The sequence below is a fragment of the Solanum verrucosum genome, unplaced genomic scaffold (assembly GCF_900185275.1).
Source record: "Solanum verrucosum unplaced genomic scaffold, falcon-dt-bn FXZP01000031.1, whole genome shotgun sequence".
NCBI lineage: Eukaryota > Viridiplantae > Streptophyta > Magnoliopsida > Solanales > Solanaceae > Solanum > Solanum verrucosum.
The window spans coordinates 361,477-379,050 of NW_026020194.1; the positions used below are offsets into that span (position 1 = coordinate 361,477).

Below are 17,574 nucleotides of genomic sequence, written 5' to 3' on the forward strand. Positions count from 1 at the left end.
AAATGTTTGAGAAAAGTGGGGTTATTTTTAGATGCATGGAATAATATTATGGAGAGTTTTAATTTAACTCAAATGGTCCTATAACTTTGAGGCTCTTCTATTTTGGTCCTTATTGTATTACTGTCGATGAATTATTCAGGTTGGTTTGGTTTTTCATTTAAATTTATGTACTAAATCAAATTAACATAAAGTTGATTTTTGTCGGTTCATTCAATTTTCTCAACAGTTATACTTTGATTGAAAAAGAAATCAATTAAGAAGGTTTTTTTTTCCTTATAATTCGTGTGATTTAGTGCAATATTTGAAGTTTTCAATTGGAGAGACATCTAATGGTTTTCAATTGGAGAGACATCTAATACCATTAGCATAAAATGTATTATTATATATTTTTTAATGGCATTTTCAAGACATTTAAATAAATAAAATCGAAATAATAAAATGTATAACGACATGATCGATCTCCAAAATATTATATTAAAAAGATATATCAAAAAACTCAAGACAGTCCAAATATGAAATAATATATCTTAATATTTCAATTAGTTTTAAATGATATTCCGCTTGGGAATTTTATCAATTGGACTAAAAATTACACATCCCTAAACTTGAGTGGACCATTTTGTAAAAAGAGTCATGTTGAGCAGGGTTGGGTGGGGGAGGGGGGTTGGATTGTGGAGTTAGGTTTTGGTGGTGATTGTGAAGAGTCCACGTCTAAGAAAAGGTATGTCTGGTGTAAGGTGTTGTATAGTTATTGGATGAGAAAAGTAGAGAAGACGTGGATGTTCAATGCTTCTTTAACTTTATTTTCAAATGAGAAAGAATTGTGTGGATCGATAAATGACAAGGACGACTCTATCAGAGAGAAATATTAGATGGTGAAATAACTAAAGGCTAAAAAGAAAGTATTGGTTGGAGAGTATATAGAAACGGGGTCACGGTCACAATTTTCACTAAGGAGATTTAACATAAGTAAATAAATGAATGAGTAATTAAAAAGGATTTGACATTTACTATATAAATATAAAAAATAATTTAGTTATATATAAATTGTATAATTTTTAATTGGCTCTGCCTCTACATTAGATGATGTGCTTTGTTTTTTTTTATCCATATTCGATTAAATTTAAATTTGTATCAAAATATTTTATATATTAAAGAATTCAAATTTCTAATTTCTAATTTCTAATTAAATATAAAATATAGTACTTATCCGTTTACCACAATTCATATTCAATGAATTGCTTTGTTAGCGAAAGTGATTGTGGTTTTGGAATTGCATGGGAATGGGGCTGGGGGAATGTATATGCACCGTGGGACCTTCGAGCCTGGGTGAATAAAGTTTGCGGTGGAGTGACAAATACTCTTTTATCTTTAATTAAGATATTTCAAGTTTGTGTTTCTTTGAATACGGAGTCACCTTTATTAAGGAACTTCAAATTTAATCGGTCTCCAATGTCGCTACTGAACACCGGTGCCAAGTGGGAAAAAGAGTCTTGGTGTCTCGAATGGCTAGTTTTATATTTATATACACTGCTTTTGTTACAAAAATTGGACAATATAATGAAGAAAAAAAATGTTAAAGTATGGAAGAATCGAATTTTCTTTAGAAACAAATACTATAGGTATATAAATTGAGAAAAATGCAAGCAAACTTTTTCAGAATATAACAAACTCAATGTTTATATTTGTAGATTTATTTCAACCACTCCATTTAAGAAAACTTTATTTATAGATTTTTCTTTATTTATTAAATTTCATAATAAGTCAAATTACATAACATAAATCAGGACGATATGAGTAATTAATAATTCAACCAGTCTTAGGAGAAGCTGGTTTCACTGGAGGTGTTGCTGTTTTAGCTCTTGTTTCATGTAACACTGGTCCTTGTGTGTTTCCTGTTTCATTTCCCTGTAATATTTCAAGAAAATGATCTTTATTAGCTACAAAATTATATTGCATGAAAAAAAATGTGTTTTTTTTATCCATACATCTTAGACATATTATTATCAATTTTTATGACATAATTTTACCTTAGCCAATTTATGACATAATTTTACCTTAGATATCAATTTTTATGACATATTATTATTATCAATTTTTATGACATAAGGTACTACTCTACTCTTACCTTAGCCAATTTTTCCAAGTATATCACTCGGGGACGAGTAATGGGCAAATTGGTATCTATTGTAACTACCTATTTTCGTCGTTATGCAAAAGCCAATGGGGAAAGAATTTAGGCCAGAAAACTTTTGATAGTGACTTGAAAATTTCTAACCTAGCCAATCTTGGATGAAATCTAAGTCAGGTGGGGTTAGGGAAATATGGTAATGAATGGGGGGTTTAATTATGAATTTGATCACGTAAGTAGATAACCAAGACATTAAGGAGCCTGTACAACTTTACGGAATTAAATTCGGGCAAGTAGAACTCCTGAAACTGATCATGGTGTGAAAGAGTAGTTTTAGAACATCCCGGTTTGAAGATGTGTTGCGAAATGGGAGCTTGGAACTCAAATTCCAAGTTTTTGTCTCCGTGTAAGCCGTCGGGGCGGGATAAATTCCGCCAGGGCGGGGACGCTGTGGCAGGCCAGTCACGAACTTAAGTCGAAAAAAACTTCAAATTCATTATTTTCTGCAAAACTTCATTCTTGAGAGCTAGGAGACGACCCAGGGAGATTCTCGATAGCTTTCCATGCCTTCTAGTGCAAAAGGTAAGGAAATTACTCCCGTAATCAGTATTTTGATTCCTAGGACTTAGAATCTTGGGTAATTATCGTTGGGAGAGGGTTTTGGCCTGAAGTTGATGGTGGGAAAAGTCCTAGTTGAATATTAGGATCTTGGGATTGTCCTTGGATTGATAGTTTGATTATAATCCGGGTAAATTAGGCCTTGTTTATTGATCCTTACGTTAATTACTTGTGTTTAGACCAAGAACAAGCGGAAAAAATCTGGAAAAGGAAGGCTCAAGTGTCTTAGGAAGATTCAAGCTTGGTTTCGAGGTAGGTAATGATTCGATTTCCTGTTTGTGTGATATATGCAGGATACTTGCTTCATTGTATGCATGTGTGTATGTGAATCGTGCATGTGAATCGAATCTAATGAAATGATTATGTGCGAACAACTACATGTCATTCGCTGCTACTTGACCCTGTGACTATATGTATTATTCATTATAGTGTGGTTGTGATTGTGGTTGTGCTGATTGGATTAAGTGTCACGTTCCGACACATACATTGGATCGGGTGTCACATTCTGACACATACGTTGGATCATGTGTTACGTTTGGACACATACATTGGATCGGGTGTCACGTTTCGACACACTAACAGTTTGGGTATGGGTTCCATGAGAGAACCACTTGTGATTATTATGTTCATGTCTACATGTTATTGATATTGGAAAATTATGTGTTGCTCCTGAAAAGATAATTGAACTATGTAATCTGTATATGTGTGTTTATTGTGTTGTAATTTCCTGCTTGTATTTCGTTTACTGGAGTAGCCGCGTGATCCTACCAGTACACTGTGGTTGTGTACTGATACTGCATTTGCTCGTTCTTTGTTGAGTACAAGGCATATTCAGGCGGCTACTGACATACCTCAGTTAGGAGATCACTGATCGAGACCGAATTCAAGGATGAGCCAGTTCTTCCAGGCTGCCATGGGTCCTTTATTGTTTAGTCCATTCTTATAGTTAGATTTATTCATATGTTTAGTTTCGGGGTTGCACACCCTTTCCTTAGACTTGTTGATTGGTAGAGTTTTGATACAATGACTTTTAGGTTCTAGGGGTTGACTTCCGCAATAGTTTGTTTAATTGTTTATTTAAAACCTTTGGAGTTTATGGGAACTCCGTTTCTATCTATCATTTAAACCTGCTTCAGTATCTTTAAATGTTTAGTTTTTCGTTAAGTTGCTTAGTTGGGTTGTAGTAATAGTTCTCCCACAGGAGGGTTAGTGTGGGTGCCAATCACGGTGGCTGGGTCGTGACAGTATCTTCCCATGTACCCAATGCCTCCAACCTCTATCCCTTGACCATTACAAAATGCATTTGAGATAACATTTTTTTTGGCTGACTTACCAAACACTAGAAATAAGTAAAAAATATACTTGTTTTCCACAAAAATATTTTTCAAAAAAAATATTCTCCTTCAAATCAAGCACACTCTAAATTTCTTATTTTATCTTCAGTAAAATGATTTATTGTCGCATAATTTTTTGTGATCCCTTATAGAGCTAATTCATAACATGAGGGTAATTTTAAACTATACTCTAAAGTTGAATAGTAAATTTTGACCATTTTTCTCTAAAATATTGAGAAATGAGTCCACTCATTACACGTTAGAGATCTATTTGTTTCAAAGATAGATATGAAATAATTTGCTAACGACAAGAGTATATATGAATCAACAATATAACAAATGGTTAAAGTAAACAATTATTTTTTTTTAAAAAAAAAACCATAAAGGAAAATTTAAATCTTTTTCTCTTTTATACAACATATTAGATAAATTGAAGGAGGAGGAAACTTACACCCACACTTTGTTCTGCAACATTACCTGAAATGTTAAGTTGAATTAATACATTAAAATTCAGAGCTATTAAAGGATTTAAGTTATACTTATTCCTCTGTCCTAATTTACACTTAATTTCGAAAGTCAAACTTCTTAATTTTAATATAGAAATTATGTGAAAAGTATTATACAAATCATACAATCCAAAATATTTAAAAACTTGTTTGAAAAATTAAGGTCAAAAGTTTAAAATTCGAGCACTGTCAGATAAATTGAAATGGAGAAAATATGAATTTTTACCATTAACATGTTTTGCACATGAAGTGAGGGATTGACCTTGGAACCTGTTGGACATATCTACAATGGCAATAAATCTCTCCATATTTTTAATTTTGTTTGCCAATGCCTAATATTAAGCTTTATGAATATATAGTTGAATTTTTTTATCCATAAACTATATGATTTTATTTGTGGTAGAGGTTTAGCAATCGCTTTGGATGAGATTTTGTCTACCTAATCAATTTATATTTAATTACTTTCATTTATTATTTTTTTGTAAGAATTATTTTATTGTTTCCCTAACGATGTAAGTTGTTTAGTCATGATACATGCACTGTGGGGTGATTGTACTATTGGGAAAACATAATAATTTATTACCATAACAATAACACTTAGTGAAAATCCATTTATGTCTAAAGAAATTTCAGACATCGCATTTATAAAATTATTTTGAAATAGATAAACTTATAATTTTTACGCATTGCAAGTATGACTCCAAAAAAATAGGCATGTTCACACTTGGATTTTTTTTTTAATTATAAAATTTATGGTATATTTATTGTTGTTATTGATATTCTTTATTATATTTTCTTTTCCTACTTGTTTGATATGCTTACTTGAGAGTTGAGATAATGGTCTATCGAAAACAGTCTCTCTAACCTATAGAGTAGAATAAAGCTGCGTACACATTATCTTCCCCCAATTTCATTATGTATGTTGTTCTTATTGTTATTATGTTTGGGCTTGGCAAGGGAATCCTTGAATAGAGAAACTCACATAAAGATATCATATTTTAAAAAATATTTATCATTTATAGCTATATGATTTTAATACATTTATATAATTCACTTTTAATACATAATATAGATTTTTTACAAAACAAACCTAATACATTTTAAGACACTTATAATACATCTATATTGCATATAAAATTTATTTTTATACATTAAGTAATATATTTATATTATATACATAGTTCTCTTTAATACATAGTACAGTTTTTTGTATCAAATCAAAACAAGTATATATATATATATTTATATATATACTTTTTTTAAAGGATTATTTTTTAAAAGCTATCACCAAGTTAAAAGCATTTGTTACGTCAATATAGATCTAAATAAACCCCAAAAATTCAAATTTCTAAATATTGATTTAGAAATTTGAATTTTTGGGGTTTATTTAGATCTATATTGACGTAACAAATGCTTTTAACTTAAGAAAATCGATACTATTTGATTTAGTTTTGATTTTACTATTTGGTTTGGTTTTGATGTGGTTCTGTGTAAATGGAGCTTGTGTGCTCTGAATACTCCATGAGAAGGCAAAGATCAAATCTCCATTGCTATCTCTGAAGATGCCACCAATCATAGCACTATCATTCTGCATATAGCTTCCATCAATATTGATATATGTTGTAGTTCCCCATCTCTAGTTTCTGCCAAATGACCCGTTGGGATAGCTACCTTAGGTTTTAGCATTTCAATATTGCTACAAATTAAATGGATGACCAGTTTCCAGTATTAATGTTATAGTTTGGGATAGGTAGTTTGGAGAGTAGCTTGGATGTTCCAAATTAAAGGGTACGATATTCCATTTTGTTATGAAACATCTTCCTTTCCTTTGGTCACCAAAAATGCATGTTGTCCATTCCTTCAAAATTTTCCAACATATCATCAGTACCGGAGCCATTTGTAGGAGTTTGTGTACTTTCATTGGCTGAATATCTGTCCGATTATGGTTGAGGTCCTCCAATGGGTTTCCATATATGTTTAATTAGCTGCTTCTCTCCAGTGAAGGTGTGTTCAATCCTATAGCCTAAACAATTTCCATTAGATTGGTGTCCAAAACTAATATAGATGCTAAAGAAAATAATCTAAAATACCTTTTTAAATTTCAAAAGAGATTCTAGTGCTTTCAATATCATTATTTTCTAATTGTGAAATAGTCAAACAACTTTAGATTGTAGAGGCAAAAAAATTGAAATATATGGACAGTCACAAGTATTGAAAAACTAGTTGAATATAAATAACTTTAGAAAAGTGATGAGATCATACATATATGAATGATTGGGATAACTCTTACACTGGATGATGTCTGTCTGTTCCAAATCTACAAAATTCATTTAAAGAATTTCTATTATTTTCAGTAAAGTTTTTCAATTTTTTAGGTATTTAAAAGATGTTTAAATAAAAAAACATACATGTTGGGAGGATTAACAGAGACTTCATTTCTAATAAAATGATTATTACCTTTAGCAGTAGGTGACTCCTTGCCTTCTTTGTTGTAGTATTCTCTGATCGACACAAGAGTTCTCCCCCTAAACTCATTAATCGCCCCTCCTTTTATGAGAAAACAACATGAAATCCAAAACAAAAATGAAGTATCTTAATTACCAAAATAAGAAAAAAAAATTGCGGCAATTGAGAAAACGTCAATCTGATATTTTATGTCCACTTATTTTTTTTATTGCACAAACTTTTTAACTACAAAAAAAATAAAATGAAAGAGCATAATATGATCAATCAATATCAATAAGATGTTATTTGGAAGCAATAAAACAATACCATATTAGTTTCTCTCCAAAAGGGCAAATATAAATAGACACTAAATAATCAGTCAAGTTTGTCACGTTTCACCTAGAATAATAGCTATGATTTAATTTTTTTATAGCAACCGTGCATACAAGAGTTAGATATATATTAAAAGGCCTAGCGATGAATATTTTGTCGCTAATTTGGTCGCAATATTCTTGTTGACACCCAATTTTGTCTCTCCTTTTTTCTAATTTATTTTTTCGCTTCTACTATTTTACATTTATTACTATTACATCATAATTATTACTTTAGCTTTTATTATTTTTATGATTATCATCTTTCTATTATCATTTTCATTATTTTAAAATTATATATTTTATTATCAAAACTTTACTACTATTACTTTATTGTCGTTTTCTTTAAAATAGATTGTTGTTAGTCATTATTTTATTTCAAGTTTCTTACTTGCTAAAACTTTTTGTACTAGTTATTAATTAGAACCCCAAAAGAATTAATTAAAGAAAGGGGAAAAGGTCATGCAGATTTGGGATAACTCTGTGATGAGATCATACATGAATGATTGGGATAACTCTTACACTGGATGAGGTCTGTCTGTTCCAAATCTACAAAATTCATTTAAGGAATTTCTATTATTTTTCAGTAAAGTTTTTCAATTTTTTAGGTATAAAAAGATGTTTAAATAAAAAAAACATACATGTTGGGGGGATTAACAGAGACTTCATTTCTAATAAAAAAATCTAATAAAATGATTATACCTTTAGTAGTAGGTGACTCCTTGCCTTCTTTGTTGTAGTATTCTCTGATCGACACAAGAGTTCTCCCCCTAAACTCAATAATCGCCCCTCCTTTTATGAGAAAACAACATGAAATCCAAAACAAAAAATGAAGTATCTTAATTACCAAAATAAGAAAAAAAAAAATTGCGGCAATTGAGAAAACGTCAATCTGATATTTTATGTCCACTTAATTTTTTTATTGTACAAACTTTTTAACCACAAAAAAAATAAAATGAAAGAGCATAATATGATCAATCAATATCAATAAGATGTTATTTGGAAGCAATAAAACAATACCATATTAGTTTCTCTCCAAAAGGGCAAATATAAATAGACACTAAATAATCAGTCAAGTTTGTCACGTTTCACCTAGAATAATAGCTATGATTTAATTTTTTTTATAGCAACCGTGAATACAAGAGTTAGATATATATTAAAAGGCCTAGCGATGAATATTTCGTCGCTAATTTGGTCGCAATATTCTTGTTAGACACCCAATTTTGTCTCTCCTTTTCTCTAATTTATTTTTTCGCTTCTACTATTTTACATTTATTACTATTACATCATAATTATTACTTTAGCTTTTATTATTTTTATGATTATCATCTTTCTATTATCATTTTCATTATTTTAAAATTATATATTTTATTATCAAAACTTTACTACTATTACTTTATTGTCGTTTTCTTTAAAATAGATTGTTGTTAGTCATTATTTTATTTCAAGTTTCTTACTTGCTAAAACTTTTTGTACCAGTTATTAATTAGAACCCCAAAAGAATTAATTAAAGAAAGGGGAAAAGGTTATCAGATTTATACCCAATTATTAGCCCAATTGCCAAAGCAGTCCAAGGTTCTTTCTCACTATTATTCTAGGGTTTTATTCTCACTACATGTCCCTGTCTCCTCTCTTTTCCTCTTTTAAGCAAAGTTCCAATATGGTGCAACCATGGACATCTTTCCTCACTCCATTTTGAGCTAAGGTTTGTCCTTTTTTCAGACGTCCAAAGAAGACCTTCTTGTTCCGTGTTTCAAAATGAAGCAACTTTCTTCAAATTTCAAATAAATCTCACTATTTTGGGTGATTATCTGAAGCCATATCTCTGTCAAATTCGACAAAAATCAAACGACTCTTTGGACTCAATTTTAATGGATCTTAAAGGATGTGTCACGACTCAGGGGTACCCCCTAGACGTAACATGGCATACTTGACCCCGAAGGGTCTCATATAAGCCCTTAGCATCATAACATAGGTAATAGAAACAAAATACGGAACAATTTAAAACTTTTACAATTGAAGTCATATTTCATACAAGCAAGCGGAAGTCTTTACTAAAACCTTTGTCTCAAACCATCTAACATAACTCTTGAATAAAACTCTTGGGACGCAGCCCATACAAAGTCTAAAAAGATAAAGAAATGACATAAAGGAAATAAGGGTTTGTCCTCGAAACTATGAGGACTCACCAATTCTTCAACTCTTCTAGATCCTTGGAAACCTAGCCTTCAAAGCAACTCAATCTCCTCAACTCTACATTTGATTAGAATGTAGGCAATATGCGTTAGTACAAAATGTACCAAGTATGAAAGCTAGCACAACATCATAAGAGCATCTCAAAATGGTTAGTCAACATAAGACATAAGCATAAGAGATAATAACATAGTCATAACATAATCATCATAGTCATAGCATGGTCTCCAACATAAGCCTCATATAAACATAAGTCAACATAAGACATAGTTAATGAGCATAGGAGACAACTCATAATCATATAAGCATAATAGACTCTTGGTCATTTTTACCATAAGGGTACTATACTCCTAAGTAACCTCAAGACACACTTGTGCAATGCATGAAAGACATCCATACTACCCTTCACACTAAGCGTAGCCTTGAAGTCATCTTAGTCATACTCACCCTCCTTTTGGTCTTACTATTAGCTTACTTCCTATAGACAGGGGAACTACCACCTTAGTCAATCATATCTTGGAAGGAAACTATGGCAACAACCCAAGCTAAGTCATACTACTTAAGGGAACCCTTCACAACTAGCCTCAAGTCATACTTGTGCCATGTATGGATAGCATCCCATACTACTTCCCACACAAAGTACTCCTTTAGACTATCATAAATGTTCACTAATTGAGGACTAATCCCTCTATTCTATATACCTCTTCAAGGCTACCAAGGAATAACCCCCTAATAGGCTAGACCATGCTATCATCTTACTAAGATAACTAGGTTAAGCTAAGCTAACTACCTTGGAAGACACACTATCATGCAAGTCCAAGCTACCCTAGGAAAGGTACAAGTGTCCTATCCTAGCTACCATGAAATAGTCTTAAACCAACTAAGTCATGCTACCCTTACAAGTATACCATAGTACAATGCAAGCTATCCTTAGGAGAGTATGATTCTCAATCTTAAGCTATCCTTAGGAGAGTATGAGTCCTCAATCCCAAGCTATATACTATGACTAACCTAATTCAAGCTACCCTTGACATGCATCTTACAATGCAAGGTCAAGCTATCCTTAGGAGAGTATGGATCCTCAATCTTAAGCTACCTTTAGGAGAGTATAAGTCATCTATCCCAAAGCTACTATGAAATGGTCTTGGCCAAACCAAGTCAAGCTACCATGAAGGTATCCTAACAATGCTAGTTCAAGCTACCCATATGAGAGTGTAAATCCTCAATCCTAGGCTACCATGACTACTACTAACTCATGCTACCATGACATGCATTCTACAATGCTAAGTTAAGCTATCCCTTACGAGAGTATAGATCCTTCATCCCAAGCTATCAACCTTGGTCTTATCCTAATAAGCCAAGCTATACATGAAGGGAACATATGTCACAACTTCAAGTCCAAAAACTGCTAGGACCTACGGACCCCCACCTACGGACCGTAGGTAGGGTGACGGATGGTGTTGCACCGTCGTGGTTTGCACCTGAGGCTAAGGACTTGCAGGCCAACCCCAGCCTTGATCCACGACCCCAAACTACGGGGCGTGGATCCACCTATGGCCAGTAGGTGGCCAGGCGTAGGTTGTTGCCAAAAAATAGCTTTTTGGGCTGTCTTGAGGTCCTCCTCAAGGACCCCTTGGGGGGTCGTACCTTGACACCCTAACCCTTAAACCCCTATTATAAGTACGAAAATCATTTTTACAATCTCTAATCTTCATACGACACTCCAAACCTCTTACAAAAGGCACTAGAACCCATTAGCTAGTTCAACTCACTAAATTCCGGGGTGTTACAGGATGCCTCATTCCTTTCCATTAGATTAATTGAACATGTACCTAGAATCTCATGTTTAGTAAGATCTTAAAATGGAGTTAAATTTAGACAAAGACTTTAATTAATTTTAGGTGCCCTAATTCACCGTAATAATTAGGTGGCGACTCCTTTACTTAGATAATTAATTTAGGAATCACCAAAATGTGTACACTATTTTGACCTGATTAAAATGGCGTATAACAATTCTAATTAATTATATCGCCATCCATTTATTGCTAATTTTGTAGTTAAATATATGGCGCGTAAAATTGGCGCCAAATTTAGCAACAAATTTGATATTTCGTCACTAGTCCATCACTACATATGATGTTCATTTACTTTTAGTTTTTTTTAGTGACGTAATTGTAAATTTGCAGCTAATCCGTCGTTATTTAGCGACAAAAATTTGTTCGTTGCTAGAATTTGTCGCTAAATATTGATTTTTTTTGTAGTGATACCACATACACGATCAACTGAAGTCGAATGGACATGCAAGACCAACTACAAATCTATTGGAGAAGCAGATGATTTTAAGGCAATAATGGTTATTCAAGAATACAAGAAAAGAAAAAATAATGATGCTGATATTTTTTAAAATATTAAATATGAAGAAAGTCAAATTGATCTTGAATTCGTCTAAAGAGAGATTGAAGTTGACCAAAGATGGCACACACGATTTTGTTGATGCTACATAATTTAGAAAATTGGTTGGGAGTCTAAGATACTTGACTTCTACAAGGCATGATATTACTTATGGAGTTGGATTAAATAGTAGATTTATGGAGTTTTCGTGTCAATCTCACTTGCAAGCCATCAAGAGAATTTTGAGATATATTTAAGGTACACACTCTAATGACATATTTTATTCAAATACTAATGATAGTAATCTTGTTGGATTTACTGATAGTGATTGGGCTAGTGATATGATGCAAAGAAAAAGTACTTCTGGGCTATGCATTTTATTTGGGATCTGGTGTATTTTCATGGTCTTCAAAGAAACAACAAGTTGTTGCTTTATGAACTGCTGAAACAGAGTATATGACTGCAACAAGTAGTGCTACACAAGCATTATGGTTGACAAGGATGCTTCGATTTCTTCAACACAAGCAAGATAGTCCTACAAAAATATTTTGTTATAGCAAGTCTGCAATTGCGTTAACAAAGAATCCAGTTTTTCATGGCCGTAGCAAACCCATTGACATCAAATGACACTTCATTCGTGACTTGGTCCATGATAAAGAGATAATGATTGAATATTGCAAGACCGAAGAACAAGTTGTTGATATTTTCACAAAGCCATTAAAATTGGAGTTGTTCATAAAGTTGAAGAAGAGGCTATGCATGGTCATATTTGTAGATCTTGGTTTAAGAGAGGCTATGTAGGAAATAAACGAAGAGTAGGATTCCTAAGTAGTTTAGAATTCCTTAATAGTTTAGGATTTGTTATTTATGGTATTTACTTTATTTATGTTTAATTAGGATTTGTTATTTATGGTATTTACTTTATTTATGTTTAATTAGGATTTGTTAGTTCTAGTCCTAGTTTACTTTGGTTGTTAGTATTATAAATAGGGGTGTCTTATTACATATATTCAATGTAGTAGAGAGATACATTCAAGTAGTAGAGAGATATACTCAATGTACAAAAATACAAGAGTTATTGAATAAAGTCTCCTACCTACTATTTGTAGATTAATAAGTCTCTTTTATATAACCATTGTTGGGTCTTTTACTTGTGCATATATTATTACCTTGGGTAATTTTATTTCCTTCAGATTTAGATTTGAGTTTTGTGAAAAGTTGTTGGGTCATTTTTATAGAGGTGGTGGATTTGATATTATGAATAACATCAAATGAGGACTTAAATACTGTGTGGAATGAGTAGTTGAAAATTTCATAGTCGAATGAAGAATTATGCATTTAGAATTGAACTTATTATTGTTGAAAAGGATTAGACTGCTATAAGAGCATTCATGTCTACCTTGCTTAAACAAATCAGTTGAGCAAAAACACCTTTGAATATATTTGTTGCCTAAGTTACATGATGTCAGTGTATAAGTTAAATCATTTTCATGTTATTATAGTCTATTTCTGTAGTTGCTAACAAGATCCTGACCATCTTGCTTAATTGTTTTGGTTTCGTATGAAATTTAGTGGCTCTAATGTGACTTGATATTGATAAAGGAGTAAAATTTGCTTCCTTATTTAGTATTGTTTAGAGGATTTTGGGTGTCTTTTTTGTATGTTGTTTTCTCCTTGATATATTTTTTGTATACAATCAACTTTGACCTTGTGATCAATGAAATTGTTACCTAATCAAAAACTCTTGTGCTTTATTGTATTTTCTAACATCCTAAGCTGTGTAACTTGTTTTGATGGGGGCTTCTAAATTCTTGAAAGAATGTATCCAACTAGATCTTTTGATAAAGCCAAATATGTTGGGGCTCTGCAAAACTAGTGATGAGTTTTAACCTTTAAATTTATCAGATACAAGGAATTTATGGGGCATCTGATTATTTCATGGAGGCTGAAAATATCAAACAGAAGATATATAACTGTAAGTTTTTCTAATTTCTTGTACTATTTCGTGAGTACTTATAACCTCCCTCTTTATGTTTTATGTTGCGTTGTAGATGTGAAGTTGCAAGTTAGTATACTTTTCCTCTGCTTAATGTCAATTTTGTTGAAAATTTGAATATTGGTTTAGTGATCTCGCATTTGGTTTTCATATGTTGGATTTGTTGGGTTTTAAAGGTGTGAACAGGAAATGAAGGGTTGTGACTCTCCTGAAGGGTTGTGACTAAGCCGAAGGGTTGTGACCTTTATGAAAGGTTGTGTCCTTTCTAAAGAGTTGTGACCATTTGAAAGGTTGTGCCTTTTCCAAAGTGTTGTGACCTTTCTGAAAGGTTGTCTTCTTTCCAAAGGGTTGTGACCTTTACCCTTTGTTGGCTATAAATTGAGAGGTTTTCTCTCATTTTTCTGCATCGAATTCTTCCCTTCTTTGCATACATTTCTTACAAAACAAAATCGATCGATCGTGTTTGTGTGTGTGATTCGTTGCTGTCATTTTGAGTTCGTTGAAATTATCGAAGTTTGAGGTACCGCTACTTCTTTAATGGTTAATCCGTTTTATCTTGGGAGGAATTAATCTGCAACCTCGGGTACTTGAGGGGATTAAATTTCTTAAGGACACACAGTGGGTTCTGTGGACTCGGATAGTTCTTTGTGTTTTTCTTTTCATCTTTTATTATTTCTGGTTTGCTAATCTGAATACAGGAGATAACAAGATTACAGCCGAATGCAACGTTTGATGAGTCGTCTCACTAGTTCTTGACAATCAGGTATTTAATTGCTTAAAATTTAATTCCTTTACATAAAGTTTGGTTAATACAAGCATCGTTAGGGTGATTCTGCTATGTGTTTTGTCTCTGTTGTGCATTTCCCCCCTCTATTTTATACTTCTTTAATTATTCTGCATTGTTTTTTTGTCTCTGTTATGCAATTTTTTCTTAGCTTTGTAATTTACCTCTCTGTTCTGCTTTTTGCTTTTTGCTTTTTGATCGACTCATATTCGACTCGACTCGATCGTTTGCCACGGAGTTGTGATTGTAGTAAAATTTAAGTTGCCTGCTTTCAGCCTTAGTGATACTAAATTGAATAGCCTCCAAGCTCCGAAAAGATAAATAGAAGGAGGAAACTTACGCCCATACGTAGTTCTGTTGAATTAATACATTATGTTTATGCATAATTTTCAAAGAGTCAAACTTTTTAATTTTAGTTATGAATTCGGATATAGATTTTTCTCACTTTTTAAAAATTAAATTTATATAAAAAATTATGTTAAAAAGCATTATAAATCATAATAATTAACAATTTAAAATATTTAAAAAAATATATGAAAAAGTGTAAAATTTATTTGTCTTGAAATTCAAGCAATGTAGCATAAATTGAGATTGAGAAAATATGAATTTGTACTCTCTAAAAAGTTTTTACCTTCAACATGTTTTGCACATGAAATGGGGGATTGACCTTGGAACCTGTTGGACATATCTACAATGACAATGAATTTCTCCATATTTTCAATTTTGTTTAGCAACGCCTAAGATTACGCTTTAGTTTATGAATATAGAATTGAATTAGATACAAATTTATATATATTGATTAGGTAGGCAAAATCTCATCCAAAGAGATGGCTAAACCTCTCCCACAAATAAAAGCGTATAGTTTATGAATATAAAATTGAAGTGGATACAAATTTTCAACTATATATACGTATATCATATCATCATATATTATTATAAGTGAGAACAAAAAAAGTTATCATATCATCATCATATATTACTTTACTATATAAGAAGAGTGAATAAGCACACGCTTCATTGGCCTATCACAAACATGGCCCACCTACTTTTATACACTCTTCTTTCATTATATTTTATTTTTTTTCCTTTTTAAATAGTACTAAAAAATAAATTTAAAATATTACAAATTCGATCAACTCTCGAAATTTTACGCGAATTGTTAATTAAGACGAAGGGAATAACATATATTATTTGAAAAATTACATTAAGAATACCATAAACCACAATAGTTAACAACTTACAATATTTGAAAAACATATTAACTCTCAAAATTTCACATTGTCACATAAATTGGGACAAATGGAGTAACATATATTATTTGAAATTACGTTAAGAATATTATTAATCACAACTTAAAGTACTTAAAAATAGATAACATATATTATTTGAAAATAATGTAAAAAATATTATAAATCATAACAATTAACAATTTAACGGATATTGTGCCCGTGCTTGCATTTAGAAGTGAGAATGTTTAGGAGCTTAGGGTCAGTCAGTCAATTGACCGATTTGCCCTTCTTCTTCATCTTTCTCTATTTACTACAAAAATAGTACTAAAAATCAATTTAAAATATTTAAAATTTGGTTAATTCTTGAAATTTCACATGTATTGCATAATATAATAGAGTGAGTAACATATATTATTTGAAAATTATATAAATAGTACTAAAATATAGTTTAAAATAGTACTAAAAATTTAATTAACTCTCGAAATTTCATATGTACTGCGTAATTGAGATTGAGTGAGAAATATATATTATTTGAAAAATAGAATAAATATGTGATATTATTAGAAAGAGCTTTAATATATATTTTAAAAATTATTTTGTCTTCCGTATATGATTTTCTGCATATATGTGGAGTTTTAAAATTTTTAACATTTTAATATAGAAATATGATTATTTGAAAATTTTAGTACTTTCTTCATTTAAATTTGTCCTTGTTTTTATTTTAATTTGTTCTAGATTTAAAAATTACATAAAAAGTACTTAAAATCACAATGTAATAATATAAGATATTAAAAAAAACATAATTAAAAATCATAAAAGAAATTTTATTGACTCTTTAATTCCATATTGAAACAAAAGAAGTTTGTTTGAAAATAACATAAAAAGTACCGTAAATTAAAGTAAAATAACAAATAAAAATATTTAAGAATCATATAAGAAATTTAGTTGAGTTTCGTAAAAGTACCTACGTCACATAAAATGGAACAGAAAGAGTAATATATATTATTTGAAAATGATATAAGAAGTGCTATAAATCACAATAAATTAACAACTTCAAAATATATTTAACAAAATCACATACAAAAAATTATATAACTCTCCAAATTTCATCGGTGTCACATAAATTGAAACAAAGAACTACTTCCAATTTATGTTACTTACTTTCCTTTTTAGTCAATCCCAAAAGAATGTCACATTTCTATATTAAGTAGCAATTTGATTATAAAATATTTATTTTACCCTTGATGAAATAATTTACAGTCATATAAATTTATATCATTCATTTTGGATCACAAGTTTTAAAAGTCTTCATTTCTTTTTTAAACTCCGTGGCGAATCAAACTATCTCACATAAAATGAGACGGAGGAAGTAATATATATTGGGCCCGCGCTGGCGCGGGAACCTAATATCTAGTATTACTATAAGTGGGAACAAAAAAAGTCAAATGTTGAAATATCAAAATAATCCTATAAAGTTGAGTTGCTACAATAATATTATTAATAACATATATAGTTAAATAAATAATAAAATATCTATAACTTATTTTACGGTTATTTATTGGGTTTATGATATTTT

The 17,574-nt window shown here is 31.1% G+C and overlaps 1 long non-coding RNA gene across 1 annotated transcript; it reads right to left on the reverse strand.

Moving 5' to 3' along the window:
• Positions 1-1,796: 1,796 nt before the first annotated feature.
• LOC125829609 (uncharacterized) lies at positions 1,797-15,473 on the reverse strand. The gene is made up of 4 exons (XR_007443103.1): positions 15,437-15,473; positions 4,816-4,851; positions 4,535-4,560; positions 1,797-1,908 (listed from the first exon to the last, which is right to left on the reverse strand). It is a non-coding gene; the product is annotated as an uncharacterized LOC125829609 (long non-coding RNA).
• Positions 15,474-17,574: the final 2,101 nt, after the last annotated feature.